Here is a 19,083-nt window from a genome sequence, read left to right as displayed (position 1 = left end):
CCTCCCTCAAAGATACTTAGTATGTGCCTGGCAGATAGCAAAAGCTGCATAAAAAGGTAGCTCTGCTTCAGTGCGGGCTTTTTGTGAAAGAAATTATAACATTTGGTCTTAAATTGGGGAAACAGATTGCAGTGGGATCCTCTGCACACCCATTCCCACCCAGAGCTGCTGAGACACACCAGGGCCTCCCCAGGCAGCCCCCGGCTCAAAGTTTACAGTCGACAAATATCCTGGAACGTCAGCCACAAAAGGGGCCTCAGGTCCAAGGACAGCAGTGCAGCATGGGGACGAGGCAGGCTCTGCAGCCACCCACCCCAGAAGATGCTATCCAGTGGCTTCTGGTCATTGACTTCCCGGGGACCCAGTTTTTTTAATTTACTTTTTTTTAATTGAGGTGTAAGATTTGTGCACCAAATTGCACAAATCTTAGGGGTACAGCTTGGTGAATTTGTTCATGCTTGTACAGGCATGTCACCACCACCTAGATCCAGCATAGAGCATTTCAGCCCCCCAGGACGCTCCCTCAAGCCCCTGCCAGCCAATACCATCCCCTCCAGGAGAGAAGTGACCACTATTCTGACTTGTTGCACCACAGATTGGCTTGGCCTATTCTTGAGCCGCATGCAAACGGACTCCTAGAGCATGCACCCTTTGTGTCTGACCCAGTTTATTGGACATGAGGTCTGTGAGGGTTATCCACATTGTTTCTGCAACACTAGTTCTTCCTTTTTCGTAGCTGAGTAGCCTTCCATTGAATAGTTATGCCACAATTGATTTATGTGTTCTGCTGTTGATGGACATTTGGTTGTTTCCAATTTTTAATTAACGGCATTGAAGCAACCGCAGCCTTCTTAGACACGTCTTTTGGTGCACATAACCATGGCTACCCATTCTTGAGAACAGATTTTGAGGGGGATGCCTTGATAAGAACTCCAGGGAGGGAAGGAGAGATGAAAAATTATTGAGCTCCTGCCTGGTGCCGTGAGCCTTTTGGTGTCAACTGGACTAGTCACAGGGGAAGGAGGACAGAGACAGAGCAGCCCCTAAAAGGGACTCCACCAACCTCATTCCTGCGCCTAGAGCCACTGTGAGTGTGTGTGTCTGTGTGTGTGTGTGCATGATTGTATTCATTTCCTAGGGCAGCCGTAATAAACTATACCATAGACCTGGTGGCTTAAAACAACAGAAATTTATTCTCTCATAATTAAGGAGGCCAGAGTCCAAAAGCAAGGTGTCGGCAGGGTTGGTTCCTTCTGGAGGCTATAGGAAGAGTCTGTTCCACGCCTCTTTCCCAGCTTCTGGTGGTTGCAGGCAATCCCTGGCGCTCCTTGGCTTGTGGCTGCATCACTCCAAACTCTGCCTCCGTCATCACGTGACCTTCTTCCCTGTGTGCCTCGTATCTCTTTGTCTACAAATCTCTCTCCTAAAAGGACACCAGTCATTAGATTAGGGGCCCACCCTAATCCAGTTAGATATCATCTTGATTACATCTACAAAGACCCTGTTTCCAACTAAAGTCACATTCACGGGTACTGGGACAAAGATGTCAACATATCTTTTGAGGGACACAATCCAACCAACAATAGTGATTATGACTCTGCAAGTTTGTGTGTCGTGTACATGAGTGTGTGCATGAAGTCGGGTGTTTATGTGGGTGTGTATAAGTGTGAGGGAGCAGTGAGAGTATGCATGTGCTTGTGGGAACACGTCTCTGGTTGTGCTTATGTGGCTGCGGACATGTGTACAAGAGCATGTGTGTACCTGTGGCCCTGTGGCCATGGCTTGGACAGCCTTCCTGAAGGGCTGAGAAGGGCGGCAAGGCAGCACGAGGGCCTCAGGCCTGGCTCCCTGCTCCCAGCTGGGGCGGCCCCATGAATCCAGAGGGCGGAGGGCTCGCTGTGAGAAGCAAGGACGAGGGTGTTTGCTGAGCTGGGTACAGACTAGTAGGCTGAGGCGGTGGCTCCAGGCAGCAGCTTGGTTCCCAGGTCCTCTTCCAGGAACGTTCCTAGAAGGCCCCTCCACCCAAGCTCCCGTCCCCTGCGCCCCATTTGCCTGGATGGGGCGGTGCTGACTGACTCATCCCCTCCCAGGGCTGGAAGCCAGCGCTCAGCTACCTGTTGGGCCAGTCAGGTAGGGGCGGGGCAGCCAGACAGCCCCTCCCAGGCCCTGCCCCCAGGCCAATCCGGAGCAACACCCTATCAGCCCCAACGCCTGGCCAGGGCTGGACGCCAGGAAGTGGAGAAAACCAGCGGTGAGCACATGCTCAGGTAAGGCCCAGGATGAGGGCTGCTTCTCTCCTCAGGGCAGCTCTTGTGGGCAAATCCACCACCCAGAGACGGGACATAGGGAGGGTCTCCTCAATAGTTATGTGGGCTGGGCACCTGCTCTGAGCCAGTTACCTCCATTAAACTTCTCAACCAAGTTTAAATGGTGTCCTTAATATCCCCGTTTTACAGATGCAATCCCTGAGGCCCTAAGGAATGATGATCTGCCTAAGATTCCACACCTTTCTTTAAATTTGTTGGAACTTTTTTATTCTCTCTGGAAATCCATACCCTGCCCCCACCTCCAGACTCAGACCACAGCTGCTCCCACTTGCCCACTTGCCCACCACACACCCTTCCCACCCTTCCCCAGGGAGACACCGAGCCCAAGGGGTGGGATGGAGGAGGGGGGCGTGGTCTCTCATCCCACCCTCCTGGGCTGGGCTCCTCTGTCATGTCCTGGTTTTGGTTTTGGTGTGGTGGTAAGCTTGTTGCCTGTGAGCATGCCGGTGGGTTTGTGTGCACGCCACAGGAAGGGTCGTCTGGGCATGTGGTATACGTCCAGGTGGGTTTGCCTGCCAGGGACAGGCACAGTGTGTGGGACACACACTGCCCAGGTTGGATCTGTGAGTGTGCCCAGGTGCAGGTGTGTGAGCCCCCCGTGGGCATTCAGGAAGAGGCTGCCCCCCTGCACGTTTGGGTCTCTGCAGAGGGCCGCCCATTGCTCCCCCCTTACCAGGTCACTGCCACCATCCTCAGTGCACAGATTCCCAGGCCCCAGGTGACAGCCTGGTGAAAACTGCGTATGACTGGGGACAGAGACACCTGAATCTCAGGCCCAGACCCGCTCGCTCCACTCGCTCTGGGCTGAGGTGCCCTTGAGCTGGCATTGCCCCACCCAGGCAGTGGGAGTGTCCTCACCCAATGGGATGGGGTGACATGGAGGGAGGAGGGAGCAGCGAGGCTTCTCCCGCCCCCAGGAGCACAGGGTCCCAAGATGAAGAGCTCAATACCCCAGCGCTCAGTAGGCTGGGGGGAGGTCCTGCCAGGACTTGGCACTGACTACAAAGTGTGGGGGGCACCCCCCAGCACTCCGGCCGCCAGCTGGCCTGGGGGGAGGGGCTGTGACGTTCGGTGGCCTCATGCGGTAGCTAATTGCTGACCTGATGACTGGGTCGCCTGAGGAGTGGGGTGATGCCACTCGAGGAAGCAGGCGTCCTGGCTCAAGGAGGGGGCCCTGTAGGGATGGAGCAGGACAGGCCTGTGCTCTGCAGAGGCTAAGGTGGCTGTGGCCGAAGAAGCAGGGGGTGGGGTGGCTGAGGCTGTGGTCGTGGGAAAGGGCTTCTCCCCGGCTTCCCTCAGCTTCAAGGGAAAAGAGTTCAGAGGCTGGGGTGGGGGGGAGGGAGAGGGGGTGGAACAGGGGATTTGGGAAGGGGCTACAGTGGCGGGGGGCGGCGGGGAGGAGATGGTGGCCATGACTTCCTCTTGCTTCCCCTCCACCTACACTCCCCCCACCTTCCCATCTCTCCCCACCCCCACCTTTGTCCCCTCTCTGGCCCCTGTGGCCCAGGTTGGTGAGGAAGGAAGGAGTGTATGGATGTCTCTTCTCACCACAAGACCCCCAGGCACAAGCAGCCTACTTGGCCATACCTACCCTGCTGAAGGCCAGAACATCCAGGAGTTGTGGTGAGACTTCAGCTGTCCTCAAGGACAGGAAGAGAGGCACAGAGAACAGCACAGGCAAAGGCTGGGTAATGGGGTTTGTGAGGTTGATAGAGGACAGAGGCTTGGCTGCAATGGTTATGGGAAGAGAGGAGGTGGGCAGGGCCATTCTGCACCGAGGGCCACACTGTCCCTTCCTGCCAAAAACTGTCGGTAACCAGACTCGGAGATTCTCCCACATGCTGGCCACGGCTTCTGCCAAAGCAGGCCTGGCCTCAACTCCCGGACAGGGGCCAGGACCAGGTCAAGAGCCACACAGGATGGGGACCCCACCTCCCAAGTCCCCAGGTCCATCAACCCTAGAGAACCTGCAGCCCTGAGTGCCAAGAAACAGGACCCATCCATCTGTAGGTCAGTCCTCTGGGGCCCTAGCGCCCCCTGTAGACAGGAAACTACACCAATAGGGGGAGGGGCCACCACCTGCTTGGAGGAGGAGACAGACTTGCCCTCAAGGAAGCACACACACACACACACACACACCCCTTCAGGAACCTCCAGTGTGATGAAGACACAGACGTTGACCTCAAAGGTCCAATCTGAAATTGAGCTCCGTCCTCAGGAAGCTCCTATTCTGATGGAGGCATGTACTCTACCATCAGAGCTCCATTCTGAAGGGTGAAACACAGCATTGGGCTTCAGGAAACCTACAGTCTGAGGGTAGACACACACAGCCCCACTGAATTTTTAGGGAGCCCCCAATCTGTGGCAGCCACAGATTAGACATTTTGGTGACTCTAGGGCTGCTGGAAAAGCAAATACAAGACGTCCAGTTAAATCTGAATTTCAGATAAACAACGAATAATATTTTAGTATAAGTATATCCCATACAACACATGGAGTATACTTATACTAAAAAAAAAAAACCGTATTCATTGTTTATTTGAAATTCAAATTTAACTGGACGTCCTGCATCGTTACTTGCCAAATCTGACAACCCTAGATGCCTCCAATCCGAGGGCGGGAGGACCCCCCCAGACACGGAAATGCAGGTAAACATCTGAGCTTGCTCCTGCTCCTGGAGCAGTGGAGGGGCAGGAGGGGAGTCCTGGGGCGCCGGCTCGCAGCAGTTTAAAATTCCTTCCAGGCCAGATCCCTAATCCCTCGGTGCACAATGGCCGCCTTCTCCCCCGCCGCCCGCGCCCACGCCCTCCCCCGCGGGGCCGTGGCAGTGCCACCACGGGCCTCTTTAAGCCCCTTTGAAGCCGCCTGAGCCCCGCGCCGCGGGAGGCCCCGCCGCTATGCCAGCTATGCCAGCTATGTCCCCGCCGCCGCCGGCCACCACCGCTCCCCCATTAATGCTGGCTAATCTGGCTAATAAATAAACTCCCCTCCCAGCCTCGGCCCCCCGCTCGCTCCTCCCTGCTCCCCCAGAATTGATTTCAGGGCTCAGCTAGAACAAGCGCCCCCACTTCCTTCTGATGTCTCTGAGTGTTTTTTTCTCTCACTGCCCTAGGTCTGTTACCGCGTTGCATCTGCATCTCTTTCGGTCCACCTGCGCGCGGGGCGCCAGCCACATGGCTCGGTGCAGGGCACCGGACTCGAAGCCTGGGGAAGAGTCGCAGGACTGAGGAGCGCCCCCTGGAGGCGGGAGGAGGCCCGGGCCAAGCCCCCTCGCTGCCCCGCCCCAGGCCCCGCCCCACTCTGTCCGCGGAAGTGGGGAAGCAGTGCGAGCAGCCACGGGACGGGTGACTCCTTGCCAGGAGAAGGCGCCGGCGCCTCCCGCGGCAGGAGTCACTTCTCCGCGGACTCTTTCGTCCCCTGCGTCACTACCCGGGCTTCCGAGAGTCTGACTCAGAGCCGAGCCCGCATCGCTTCACCTCCTACAACACACCCGGAGCGCGCGGAGAAATTACAGGATTGCAGGGGCACGGCTAGTGCGCTCTAATTACCCACCGCCGCTCTCCTCCGCGGCGCTCGGCGGCACGGGGACAACGCGCCGTAATTAGGCCGCCCCTCCCAGGTCCCAGAACCCGTCCCCCGTCCCCTGTCCCCAGTAGCGCGCGCGTCGGTTCGTCCCGCTGCTTCCTGCCGCCCTCCGGGACTGCCCCCTTGGTCCCAGGAGAGAGCTATGAGACCCCCCCCCCGCCCCCCGCCAACCTGGGGTGGGGGGAGGGGAGGACTTGGAGACCCGTCCCTAGGCCTGAAGTGGGGAAGCCGGCCCCTCCCCTCCCGTAAGCCTACAGTCTTTGAGATCTCTGCAGGAAGGGACTGGGAGAGTGCGGAGGGGGCAGGACTCTCTCGTAGACATGGTCACTGAGGCCGACTGGAAAGTTAACTGTCCCGGGCGGGGGTGGGTAGGGCACCCGGGCGATAGTATCCCATTTTGCACTGAAGGCTCAGACAAGTAAAGGCTCTCAGGGAAGACCACCCAGCTAGAACTTCCAGATCAGCTCATTTAAGGAGCCGGACAGGCTCCTTCCCCTGCCTGGGGAATTACATTCCTGCGAAGAAAGGTGATACCCCCGCCGCAGACTGGAGTGCTGGAAGCCGACCAGCTGTGGCCTGTTGGCCACAGGGGAGCTGGTGAAGTGTGGCTCAAGTCTTCCATCCCAGGAAGGGTGGGAGGAGGCCCTGAAGACACAGAAGCCAAGCCTGATGGCCAGCACTTGAGGGGAGCAACTTGGCTGTCAGCTTCTTTATCCAAACCAGGCTCCAACCTCTCCACTATCAGGAATTTTTTTCCTGATGCCCAGGGGGTTGCAAAGTGATGGCCTTGGGCCAAGTTTAATCTTTAGTGAGGTTTTTTTGACCTTCAGTGAGTATGTGGTTTCTATATTCTACGGACAATGTGGGCTGCCCTCCCCATTGGCAAAGGCCAGTGTGGCCACACTAGGTCCCCAAAGGCATTTGAGTTTGAGACCTTGATTTAGACCAGCCCACCTGGCCTGCGCCTTTAGCCTTTTCCTCATTTTCTAGGATCTCAGTCTGCACTATTGCACCTTTGTAGTTTTTGCATGTTTCTCAGTAAGCGTGCCAAGATGAGTGTCCCTCCGAGCCCCGCCTTATGCTCCCTACATGTGGGGGCAGTGGTGGTTGCATATGCTTCTGGAAACCCCTCTGGCAGCCACTTTTTTCATCTTGAATATCGGTCTCTGCCTTGGGTAGGCACCAGATCTTTTCCAGCGGGGGTGACATGGTATTTTCTGCCATGAGACCAGAGGTTCCTTGAAGGCAGGATATTGGATCTCTCCCTTAGACTGGGATCTCACTGAGGGCTAGGGGAATGGGCTGTGGAGGTAGTATCTTCCATCATAGGGAGCTCCCTGAGGATGGGGCTGTGTCTCCCCTCAGACTGGGGCTCCTTGAAGGCATTAGATTCTCCCCTCAGACCGGGGCTCCCTGAGGGCAGGGCTGTGTCTCCCTTCAGTCTGGAGCTCCTTGAAGGCATTGGATTGTCCCCTCAGATGGGGCCTTTGCACCCCATCTCACCCCTCTGGCTCTCGGCTGCGCGTAGGCATTCCTCCCAGGACACCGTTTGTCACGCTTCGATGAATGAAACCTACTAAGAATAACTCAGTCCTTGTAGTCTCTAAAGGACAGGGGTGTTGGAGGGGGCGGGCGGAGACTGGTGATTGTGGAGAGGCTGGTGGAGGATGGACACAACTATTCATTCAATAGCATTTTCCCCGGTGCCCATCTGGACACTGGCAGGAGACACAGGGGGTGCCACAGAGCCCCCTACTATGCCATTCCTGCTGTTGCCAGTAGGGGGATGGCTACAGGACTCCTGAGATAGAAATCCCACCCCCCTTCTTCACAGCCTTCCCACCCCCAGAAGTCATCACCTCAGTGCCACCCAGCCCTCTGTATGCCTGCCACCAAGTCCCTCTGCCTGGAAGTCAGGTGCTTGGGGTGGGGGACTGCTTCCAATGGGACAGGCGCTGTGGCAGGGAGTGCCTGTGGAGCAGCCTTCATCTTCCTCCTGCGAGGAACTGTCAGACTGACCACGGGGGAATGGAGAAGCAGTCTCAAAATGACAGGAGGGCATTTGGTGTTTTAATTGGGGGATGGGGTATGAGTGACCTAGAGGATGAACCCCTGTCCCCCACCCCCACTCCACTCTTCCTCCCTCATCCCGCCCCTTTCCACTCCCAAACCTCAAGCCTCCAGTTAAGAACTGAGGGAAATTTCCAATGCAACTGTTCTCCCAGGCACTTCACAGGGGGCCCGTGGGGTGGGGAGGCTGTGACCTTAACCCGGGTCTCTGGATGAGGCCTTCCTGGCATTCCGCCCTCACCTGCCACCTCTTGAAAGGGACATTTCGGCCTGGTCAGCCTGTGAGCCAGGCAGCCTGGTATGATACCAGCTCTGCCACTGATCCCACTGTGACCTTGAGAAGCCATTTGCTCCCTGGGCCTCAGTTTCCCCACACATAAAATGAGTTTTGTCTAGGTATCATGATTTTCAAACCTTTCTTTTTTAAAAATAATGGATCCTTTTACTTAAATAGTAACTTATGTGAAGTCTCCACTAGTAACAGAAAAAGTTTGGGGTTCTATGGTCACAGTAGGAGTGGGGACCCAGAGCCCCAGTATTTAGTCCATCATACATGTGCGTGCGCACGCGTGTGCACACACACACACACGTGCACGCAGATTGGCTCCAGGGCACTCCACAGAGCCCACTTCACAAACCTCTGAACCCTGAAATCCCCTGTGCAAACATTCTGGGGCCCTTCCAGGGCTGGGAGCTCTAGAACCGGGGGTGCTGACAGCTCTGAGGATAAGGCAGTGTCTCTGGGCCACCCCGGTGTAGAGAGCAGGGCTGAGGGGTCATGGGGTGGAGGGCCAGAGCTGGTAGGGGGCGTCCTTGCCACACCGGGTAATGCCACTGAGGCTGGCCAAGGGCCTGGGTCCAAAGCTGCGTCCGTGCACACCCTCTGTGCCTACCTGAGCCAGAAGTCAAGTAGGCTTGTCTGGCCCTGGACCCCCTCAGCTGGGGGGAGAGGGGGACACATGGGGACTGAGTTCCCTTCCCCAGCAGGAAGGGCAGCAGGTACAGGTGGGAGCCTCTGGCAGCCTTTCTCTGGAATCCCTCCCACCATGCCCAGGGCAAGGGTCAGAGTGGCAGGGTGGGGGCTGAGCACCAGGAAGCCCCAGTGGGGTAGCATTCCCCACTGCAGGAGACACAGGGAACCTCACAGCACCCCTAAAGCTGGACGTTTGAGGATTTGGTGATGATGGAGAATGCAGGTGGGAGGGGGCCTGTCAGACTCTGGTGACAGGAAGGCAAGAGTGAGGAAAGGAGAAGAGCAAATGCCACACAGGGAAGAAAATCCCACCAGTAAGAGGCAGGCCTGGGCCTGGGGTCCCAGCTTGGGGCAGCAGGGAGTGTCCCTCCAAAGTCGGGGAACAGCAGAAGCAGCCCGTCCCTCCTTGCTGGCAGATGGACTGTGTTCAGGAGTCACCAGGCAAAGAAGGTGCCGCCCCCTCCCTTACACCCCCAGGCAGCCCTGGAGGGACCATGGCTCCCGATTTCCCTCCAGGAGCATGTGGGGGGAGCACAGGAGTCCCCCCCAGCCCACTTCCCTGGGACGTATGATGAGGGGGGAAGAGCTACCCCACCATCCTCTATCCCAAACACACACACACACACAACACACACACTGGCATTTGTCCCCTAGAGACTTCACACCCTCAGCCTCGGAAACTCAGGGATCGCCGCTGTGTGCCAGGCATGGCTCTGGGCACTGGGGGCTCCAGGAATGGAAAAGGCAACCTAGGTCTCTGCCGCTGTGGTTCTCACATTCTAGGGAGGGAGTGACAGATCAAAAAGTTACAAACGAATCAAGTTCAGGTCATGATGAGATAACCACTGGAGTGGAGAGTGTTGGATGGGTGGGGCAGTTTAGATGAGGTCATCAAAGAAAGTCCCCGTGAGGAGGTGACCTTCCAATAGAGACCTGAGCTACAAGAAGCCGGTTGTGCTCTGAGGCCAAAGGAATCCAAAAATGTACAATATTTTTAATAGAAAGGATTTAAACAGAAAAGAACGTGTATCCATAAACGTTAGGGCAGGGACATGAGAGTTGTTTCTGGAACATCTGTGATTTCTCCAGCACAGTGACAGGAAATTCAGATTCATCACCCACTTCCCTATTCAGAACCCTTGTGTCAAATAGTATTATTTTCATTTTACAGATAAGGAATATGAAGCACACAGAGGTTATAGTCTGATTCATTTAAAAAGATCTATTAGGTTTTAGCCTCTGAAAACACTACAATAAATCCCATGTAGGCCGTGCCCTCTTAGGTCCTACAGTCTGAGAGCACAGAGGAGGATCAGGGAGGGCTTCCTAGAGGAGGAGTCCATGTCTACGCTGAGTCTGAACGGATGAAGAGGGGGTGACAGGGGAAGTGATGAGGTGAGGAGGGAACCAGGGGGTGGCACCAGTGGCAGGGATGCTGTGGGCAGAAATAAAAGACTGAGGAGGGGATCCTGCCCGGCTGCCTGGTCAGCAACTTGAGGGGGTGGGGTGGTGAATGAGGACCCTGCAGGCAGGTAGAGAGGCAGGAGGGCAAAGGGGGCCACCTGGTGTGGCTGTTAGGCAAGGTAGGTCGGGTGGGGCCTCTTCCAAGTCTCTGGTGACCTGGCCCCCGTGAGTGATGGGGTTACTAATGGCAAAGGGTGGTGCCAGTCGACAGCAAGGACAACTCACGCGGGCTCACACACTCCACACACACATACACGCAGACAGGCAAGCGCCCACCACACACGCACGAGCGCACGCGGAGCTGGTCTGCATTGATGAGGGGATGGGGGGAGGTACAGAACAGCAGGACCCCAGCATAGCTCAGGCCTCAGGCCCTAAGCACCTCTTTCTGGGGCGCCAGGGCAGAGGCCCCTCCACAGCCCCCTCCAAGGATCTCAGGCCCCTTGCCCTCCCCCTGCTCCCCATAGGCTCTGAGGCCTCACCTCTTGACACCTTGTCCAGGGTATGCAGACTCAATGCTGGTCACTCACTAGGGATGCGGGCCTGGGCATCGCGGCCAGCAGTGGAATCCGGAGGCAGAACAGACCCTGCCGGCTGGAGTGAGCAGGCCACACTGGAGAGACGAGCATGCGTAGGGTCAACGTAAGGACTCACAATTAGGCCTCTACACAGCAGCTCAGAAGCAGGCGGGGTGCGGCCACATGTAAGGTCAATTCAGATGAGCATTCCTGGGAGGGGACTTGTCCCCCAGGGCAAGCAGCAGCCAGAGAGAGAGGGGTGGCCCTGACCTTGAGCTGACCAGGCCCTCCTGGAGCAGTGGGTCCAGACCTGGGTGTCTCCCTCTCCAGGGGATGATGATAGAGAGTGACAGGGTGGGGAGGCGTCCAGAAACCCCATCATATGAGAAACTGCCACTGGGAAATTTCCTGTTCCTCCCTAGTCTTTTTTTTTTTTTTTTTGCGGTACGCAGGCCTCTCACTGCTGTGGCCTCTCCCGTTGCGGAGCACAGGCTCCAGACACGCAGGCTCAGCGGCCATGGCTGACGGGCCCAGCCGCTCCGCTGCATGTGGGATCCTCCCAGACCGGGGCACGAACCCGTGTCCCCTGCATCGGCAGGCGGACTCCCAGCCACTGCGCCACCAGGGAAGCCCCTCCCTAGTCTTCATATCAGCTGAAGCATCACTTCCTCAGGAAAGCCTTTTCTGACCTCTCTGTGGATTATGTCCCACTTTTATACGCTCTGCCTACCACCCTGCCCTGGTCCCAGGGTGGCTGTTACCAGAGGCAGCTTTACAGTTATCTGTGGAACTGTTCTGTTCGAAGTGTCTCCCAGACTAGATGGTGAGCGCCCTGAGGTCAGGGCTGGATGTGCCGCTGCTCAGTATTGCCTTCCTGGTGCCTGGCACGGAAAAGTCCATAAATGTCTGCAGAGGGAGGGAAGGAGGAGAGGGCAGGTGGGAGGGAGAGAAGGAGAAAGGGAAGGGGGACGGAGGGAGGGAAGGGGAGGAGGGAAAGAAGGAGGGGGGAAGGAGAGAGGGAGGGAAGGAAGGAAGGGAAGGAGGGAAGGAGGGAGGGAGGGAGGAAAGGCGGAGAGGGGGAGGGAAGAATGGAGGGGGAGCTGAATGAACTTTGAACCCTCCAAGGGCTGCTATATAAAGGAGGACAGAAGGACCAGCAGCAGAAGGTCAGCCTAGGAAGGCAGATTTCAAATTACCAACAGTAAGGTTTTAAAAGTCAGATGGTCACATTGTGGACTGGGCTGCCCCAGAAGACTGAGCAGGGTGAGTTTAAGCAGAACCAAGAGGAATACTTCTCAGACGTACTATTACTTGAACGAATGATGGGACCAATGAAGATGAATGAATGAGTGAATGGATGAAAAATGGCAACGACAGAGCATTTCACGCACTGAGCAGAGGCTGGAGTCTGATCTTTGTCCCAGAACTGGGTCTGTGGGTCCGGCCCCACCTGGACGAAGAGCCGTGGGCCTGTCCTCAAGGCGCTCAGCCTAGTGAGAGATGCACACAGCACACGCACATACAGAAAAGAACACTTCTTTTTTTTTTTAAAAATATCTGGCGCATTTTCCTTTCGGAATTGCTTCCAGAGCTAGAGTTTAATTAATTTATTTTATTTATTTTTGCTGTGTTGGGTCTTCGTTTCTGTGAGAGGGCTTTCTCTAGTTGTGGCAAGCGGGGGCCACTCTTCATCGCGGTGCGCGGGCCTCTCTTGTTGCGGAGCACAGGCTCCAGACGTGCAGGCTCAGTATTTGTGGCTCACGGGCCTAGTTGCTCCGCGGCACGTGGGATCTTCCCAGACCAGGGCTCGAACCCGTGTCCCCTGCATTAGCAGGCAGATTCTCAACCACTGCGCCACCAGGGAAGCCCCCGCACTTCTGATCCATCCAGCAGTGCCAGACGTGTGGTGCTGAATGACACTCACAGCGTGGCCAGGAAAGAGGCATCCTGGGAGCAGCTCACCCATGAATCCCCTCCCACATCTCCCAGCTTTCCCAAGGAGGCCACAGTCCGGAGCCCACTTTGGGCCACTTTCCCAGAGGATGACCCCTCAATAGGAGTCTGTCCTGAGGTCTGTGCCCCTCTGGCAGCCTCCTCCTCATGGTGGGAGGTGGGGCTGGGAAGGAGGAACAGGACCCCTGGCCTCACTTGGCAAAGGCCTGGCCTGCAGAGCCCGGGGTGGGCAGGGGGCAGCACCCTGGCTCTGAGTCCCCTATCCTGGCAAGTTCAGAAGCCTGAGACAAGTGCCCAGCCCACGCCTAGATGCACCTCCCCACCCCCTTGAGCTTCCTGAGAGTAGAGATTGTGTCTTATCTGTCTCTATGCCACTCCACCACAGAGGAGGCGCCCAGTGCAGGGACCGGGGATACAGTAGCATCTAGACAGGAACTGGGCAGAGCCTGAGGCCCCCTGGGACCCCCAAGGCTGGGACCAGGTTGGACTTGTCTCCCGTCCATGCTCGGAGCCTGCCCTGTCACCAGCAGCCCTGTCTCGGTCAATGACTGTCAGTGACTCACAGCCAGCTGTGGGCATGGAACGGAGAAAGTGGCCCCCTGCTGAGCTCATGAACTCACAATTAGGCCTCTACACCCCCTCACCACGGATAGCCTCCCAGCCTCCACGCACGCACGTCCCAGGCTGCCCTTTCCCAACCGCAGCGTGTCTCTTACTGCTTATTTTAGCCTGATGAAGCCTCTTGAAATGTCAGAGCTGGAACCAAGCTCAGGGTCATGCAGCTCAACCCTCTCATTCAACCAGGGAGAAAATGGAGATTCAGAGACAGTAAGTGACATGTTTCAGGTCACACAGCTAATTGATGGTATGGCCAGAAATTGACTGCAGGTTTTGGGGGCCCAAACCCAGCTGTCCTTAACTTTGGGCAGATGGCGTGGGGTGCAATCTGCTTCAGGCAGCCCCTCGGGAGACTTCTGGAGCCTCTGGAGCCAGCATGCCTGAATTTGAACCCCTATTTGCCAGTTATCACCTGGGAGACTATAGGCAAGTTACTCAGCCTCTCCATACCTCTGTTTCCCCATCTGTAAAATGGGGCTAACAGTGGTCCCTACTTCCCAGGTTAATGTGAAGACTGAATGAGTCTTCAAAATATATTTTGAATTGCTGAGCGCAGTGCCAGGCACAGAATGAGCACTGAGAACGTGTTAGCTAACCTTCTTGGATGGTTGGTGGAGTCACCAAGACTTGGTCCTTAGTGTGGAAAGTTCAAAATTTTGGTTTTATCAGTTTGCCGAAGGGTGAGCAGATCCCAGGAGACTGGTCATATAACCAGGCTTGCAACAAACTGATGGATGGTGTTACCGTGGGGACAGAGGTGGCTGTCAGAAGGACCACGTTGGCCACAGTGGCTGCCTCCTGTTCTGGCAGCCACCCCCTGAGATCTAAAGATTGCAGACCTCACAGCAAGGGCAGCTGGAGATTTTCAGGGCTGTTCAAGCTGGGTGAGCCTGAAGGATGCCCTTTTGAACTCAAGAATGGGCCTCTGTTCATCTGCAAAATAGGAGAAATCATAGCGTCTAACTCACAGGATGTTTGCGTGCACAGCATCAGCGGCCGTGGTACCTTTCCAGCCTTCCTCCCTCGCCATCTTGAGGCCAGTTGTCTCCATTCAGAGCAGCCTCCCCTGGACCCACTTGGATAAATATTGACGAATTCTTCTCCTTCCATGTTCCTCCTTTATCAGTCACCAAAGCCCTGACACCTCACACCGGATGACGTATGATCCCACAACACGTACAAGATTGGGGTGGTCTCATTCCAGCCCCAGAGATGATTGTTGAATGGATAACTTAGTGAACCAATGAATGGAGCAGTTCCCAGAACCTCCTGAAAACTCACCCTGAGCTCCCAACATTGGGCAGCTCTCCCCAGAGCCCCAGCCACATGCTAGGTCTGAGGGAAGGCTTCCCTACAGCTGTTTCGTCCACCCTTACCATCTCTCATCTCTCACTAACATGGCAACCTTTCTCTGCCTCCATCCCCCCCACACACCATGCAGTCTAGACAACCAGGTGTGTTTGCAGTCTCCCCCAGCAGGAGTGCTGCTGTCACAGCTGTAGCCACTGCCCACATGTCGGGTGGTCAGTCTCTAGCACTCTCCTGCTCCCCAAGTCACAGCTGTCCATGCTAAATGCTAAATGTCCCACAACGCACAAGGCCATCTGCACAGTGAAAAATTGCACCCCTTCCTTCATTGGAGAAACACTGATTCTAGTCAAAAGTACTTACTGTGTAGTTGTCGTAACTAAGAGCCATGGAGGATAAGGGACTGGCCCAAGATTACACAGCACATTTGTGTTATAGGCAAGCCAATGAGGGGAACCCAGGAGTTCTCCTTCTTAAGAATTTCAGTGTCATCTGTTCAAAATCCACCAGCAGTCACCAAATTTGAGGCACTATGGGAGAGTCAAAGACTAATGTGAGACTAATGTGAAGGCTTCACGGAAGTGTCGTTTGAGCTGAGCCTTGGAGGTTGGCTCATGGACCTGTGACTTCTCAAATTGGGGAGAGCATAATGGACAATAGTGAGACACGAGGATTGGTGCCCAGGGATGAAGTTGGCTGAGAAGTGAGCACAGATTTGGGGGAGAAAGCAGTGGAGAATGGGGAGTGGCTGAAAGGTGAATTGAGGCTAGATCACAGAGGACTTTGCATGTCAACTGAGGGTTGGGATTTTCTGCTACATGCAATACGAAGCCACTGAAGATGTCAGAGTAGAAGGTGGGCAATGATGAGCTCTCTGCTTAATAGGGAGTTTACTGAAGCCGCCTGTGGAGAAACAGTGGGAGAGAAATTATGGGCGCTGGAAATCACTGTCTGAACAGTCCTCATGAAAGACACACATGAAGTCATAGATGAGAACAGGGTCAAAGGGATGGGGCAGGGGAATGAAGACCAACTCAGAGCCAAGCAACATTGCAAGGATTGGTGATGTCCTTATCATTAAAATAAGTGATATCTGAGTTTGAGTTGCCCTGGAAGTAAACCCTAAGAAAGGATTTGAGGGAATTCCCTGGTGGTCCAGTGGTTAGGACTCCGAGCTTCCACTGCAGGGGGCACTGGTTTGATCCCTGCTTAGGGAATTAAGATCCCGCATGCCACACGGCACATCCAGAAAAAAAAAAGATTATAGTTTATTTGGAAGATCATCTCAAAGAATAACAGTAGGGGAGTGGGGAACTCAGGCAGGAAAGGGAAGACAGCAACAACAACAACAAAAAATGTGTATTACATCAAGCCAGTTACCCCTGTGGGCAACTGGAGATCAATCTTGCTGGAAATCTCCGGGAACACACACTTCTGAGTTCATCCTTAAAGGGCAAGGGAGTTGGGAGTATCTATCCACTGACTCACACCAGGCATTGTTTGAGGATTGCTCCTGGGAGCATTAACTCTCTGGTACTTCTGGAATGCTCCACATGCAGGAGCAGGCTCTGCAGCCAGAAAAAGTCCTCAGGTACAGTCTCGGATGCTTGCAATTGGAAGCTACCAGGTAGATGTGTAGGAAAATGGTGAGTACCTGTAAGATGGAGCAAGGCACTGATCATATCTGCAACACACATTCTTTACATACAAGTTGAGTGAATTAGCCAAGATGGCTCCCCATCTAAAAGTGACTCCATAAGTGAACTAGGGAAGAGTTTTCTGAGAGAGGGCCTTGACAGCTGAAATGCCTAGCTTCTGTGACCCCAGGAAGGCAGAGAAGGAAGCTGAAGTACAATAATTTGTTCTATCAATTTTTGCTTTATATATTTTGATGCCAAGTTATCAAGTGCATACAAATGTAGAGTTATATCTTCCTAGTGAATTAAGCTTTATATCATTAGGAAGTATCTCTCTTTACACCTAATAATGCTTTAAAATCTAGTCTTATTTTGACATAGCTCCACTAGCTTTTTGCTTTTGTTAGTGTTGTATGTTATATCTTTTCCCATCCTTTATCTTTCTTTGTCTCTATATGTCAGGTACCTCTATGTAAACAGTGTATAGTTGAATTTTGGTTCTTATCCAAAATAAGTTTGAAAATCTGTAAGTCTTTGCCTTTTAATGGGAAAATTTTACATATAATAAAATTACTTTTATATTTGGGTTTTAAATCTATTGTTTTATCTTGCTTTCTATATGTTCTTCCTACTCTATGTTCCCTCTTCTCTCCTTTCTTTGTGCCTGAATTATTCTATTCAATTATCTTCCTCAATTATTTTGTGAAGTTATTCACTCTTTTACAGTTTCTTAGTAGTTACCCAGAGATTACAGCATGCATTCTTAACAAAGTCTAATATTAATTAACTCTTTTACTCTCTTCTCTCAAAATGTAGGCTAGGACCTTAGGGCCTTAACTCCCCCCAAACACTATCATATTATTTTTCTATACAGCCAGTATTATTTGATATTTACCCACGTATTTATCATTTTCATTGGTCTCCCTTCCTTTCTACATCTCTGACCCCCCATTTGGGATTATTTTCTTCTGCCTGAAAAATATTCTATTAATGTGGGCTTGCTGGTGATGAATTCTCATGATTTTTATTAGCCTTAGTATTTATTTCATCTTCACCTGAATATTCTTTTCTGGGTATTGAAAAATAAGTTGGTGGTTATTTTCTTTCAGCCCTCTAAAGAATCCCGTTGTCTTCTGGCTTCCATTGTTTTCCATTAAGAAATCAGCTGTGGGCTTCCCTGGTGGTGCAGTGGTTGAGAATCTGCCTGCTAATGCAGGGGACACGGGTTCGAGCCCTGGTCTGGGAAGATCCCACGTGCCGCGGAGCAACTAGGCCCGTGAGCCACAACTACTGAGCCTGTGCGCCTGGAGCCTTTTGCTCTGCAACAAGAGAGGCCACCATAGTGAAGAGGCCTGCGCACCGCGATGAAGAGTGGCCCCCGCTTGCCGCAACTAGAGAAAGCCCATGCACAGAAACGAAGACCCAACACAGCCAAAAATAAATATAAAAATAAATGAATAATTAAAAGATTACTATTTTAAAAAAAAGAAATCAGCTGTATATCCAGTTTGTTGTCCCTTTGAAGGTAATCTGTTTTTCTCTGTTTTTAAAATCTCCTTATTTTTGATTTTCAGCTTTTAGTTTTATCTAGTAGTAAAAATGTACCTTTTCATTTTACTCTGATAGGCCTAGGTATGTATTCCTTCTGCTTATCCTGATTTAGGTTCTTAGAGCTTACTAAACAAATGGATTGGTGTCTTTTATCAGGTTTTGAAAGATCGCAGCCATTATCCCTTCATATCTTGCTGCTACCCCATTCTCTTGAGCCTTCTTACTCTTTCCTTTGGTCTGTTCGACTCTCTTCTATGTTTTCCAACCTTTTCCCTTTCCATGCTTCATTCTGGATATTTTTTCTCATCTAGCTTCAATTAACTAATTCTCTATCAGCTTTGTCTAGTATGCTGTTAAACCTATCCTTTGAATTCTTAGTGTCAGGTATTATAACGTTCAGTTCTAGAATTTCTATTTTGAAAAACATAGTTTCAATTCTCTGCCAAAATTCTTTTTTTTTTTTTTTCAAAATTCTTTTTTTCTTCCAGTTTTATTGAGATATAATTGACATACAGCACTGTATACATTTAAGGTGTACAGCATAATGATTTGACTTACATAAATCATGAAATGATTATCTCAATAAGTTTATTGAACATCCATCATCTCGTATAAATACAAAATTAAAGAAATAGAAAAAAATATTTTTCTTGTGATGAGAACTCTTAGCATTTACTCTTTTAACAACTTTCATATACAACATACAGCAGTGTTAATTATATTTATCATGTTGTACATTATATCCCTAATACTTATTTATCTTATAACTAAAAGTCTGTACCTTTTGACTGCCTACATCCAAATCCCCCTACCCTGACTCCCTTCCTCTGCTAACCACAAATTTGATATTTTACTATGAGTTTGATTGATGTATCCATATAATTGACCTACAACACTATGTTAGTTCCTGTTACACAGCATAGTGATTTGGTATTTCTATACATTTCCAGATGATCACCATGATAAGTCTAGTAATGATATATCACCCCTACAAAGATATTACATAGTTATTGACTCTGTTGCTCCACATGGGCATTTCATACCCATTATTCATTTATTTTGCACTGGAAATTTGTACC

The 19,083-nt window shown here is 52.6% G+C and overlaps 1 long non-coding RNA gene across 1 annotated transcript; it reads left to right on the top strand.

The window, feature by feature from the left end:
• The first annotated feature begins 1,535 nt into the window (after window positions 1-1,535).
• Window positions 1,536-11,841, top strand: LOC149748193 (uncharacterized). The gene is made up of 3 exons (XR_016394603.1): window positions 1,536-2,267; window positions 3,835-3,950; window positions 5,440-11,841. It is a non-coding gene; the product is annotated as an uncharacterized LOC149748193 (long non-coding RNA).
• Window positions 11,842-19,083: the final 7,242 nt, after the last annotated feature.

This window comes from Delphinapterus leucas, chromosome 10 (genome assembly GCF_059928025.1).
Source record: "Delphinapterus leucas isolate spDelLeu-1000000601 "Yukka" chromosome 10, BTC_Dleu_Yukka2, whole genome shotgun sequence".
NCBI lineage: Eukaryota > Metazoa > Chordata > Mammalia > Artiodactyla > Monodontidae > Delphinapterus > Delphinapterus leucas.
This window is presented reverse-complemented; position numbering and strand designations above follow the sequence as displayed.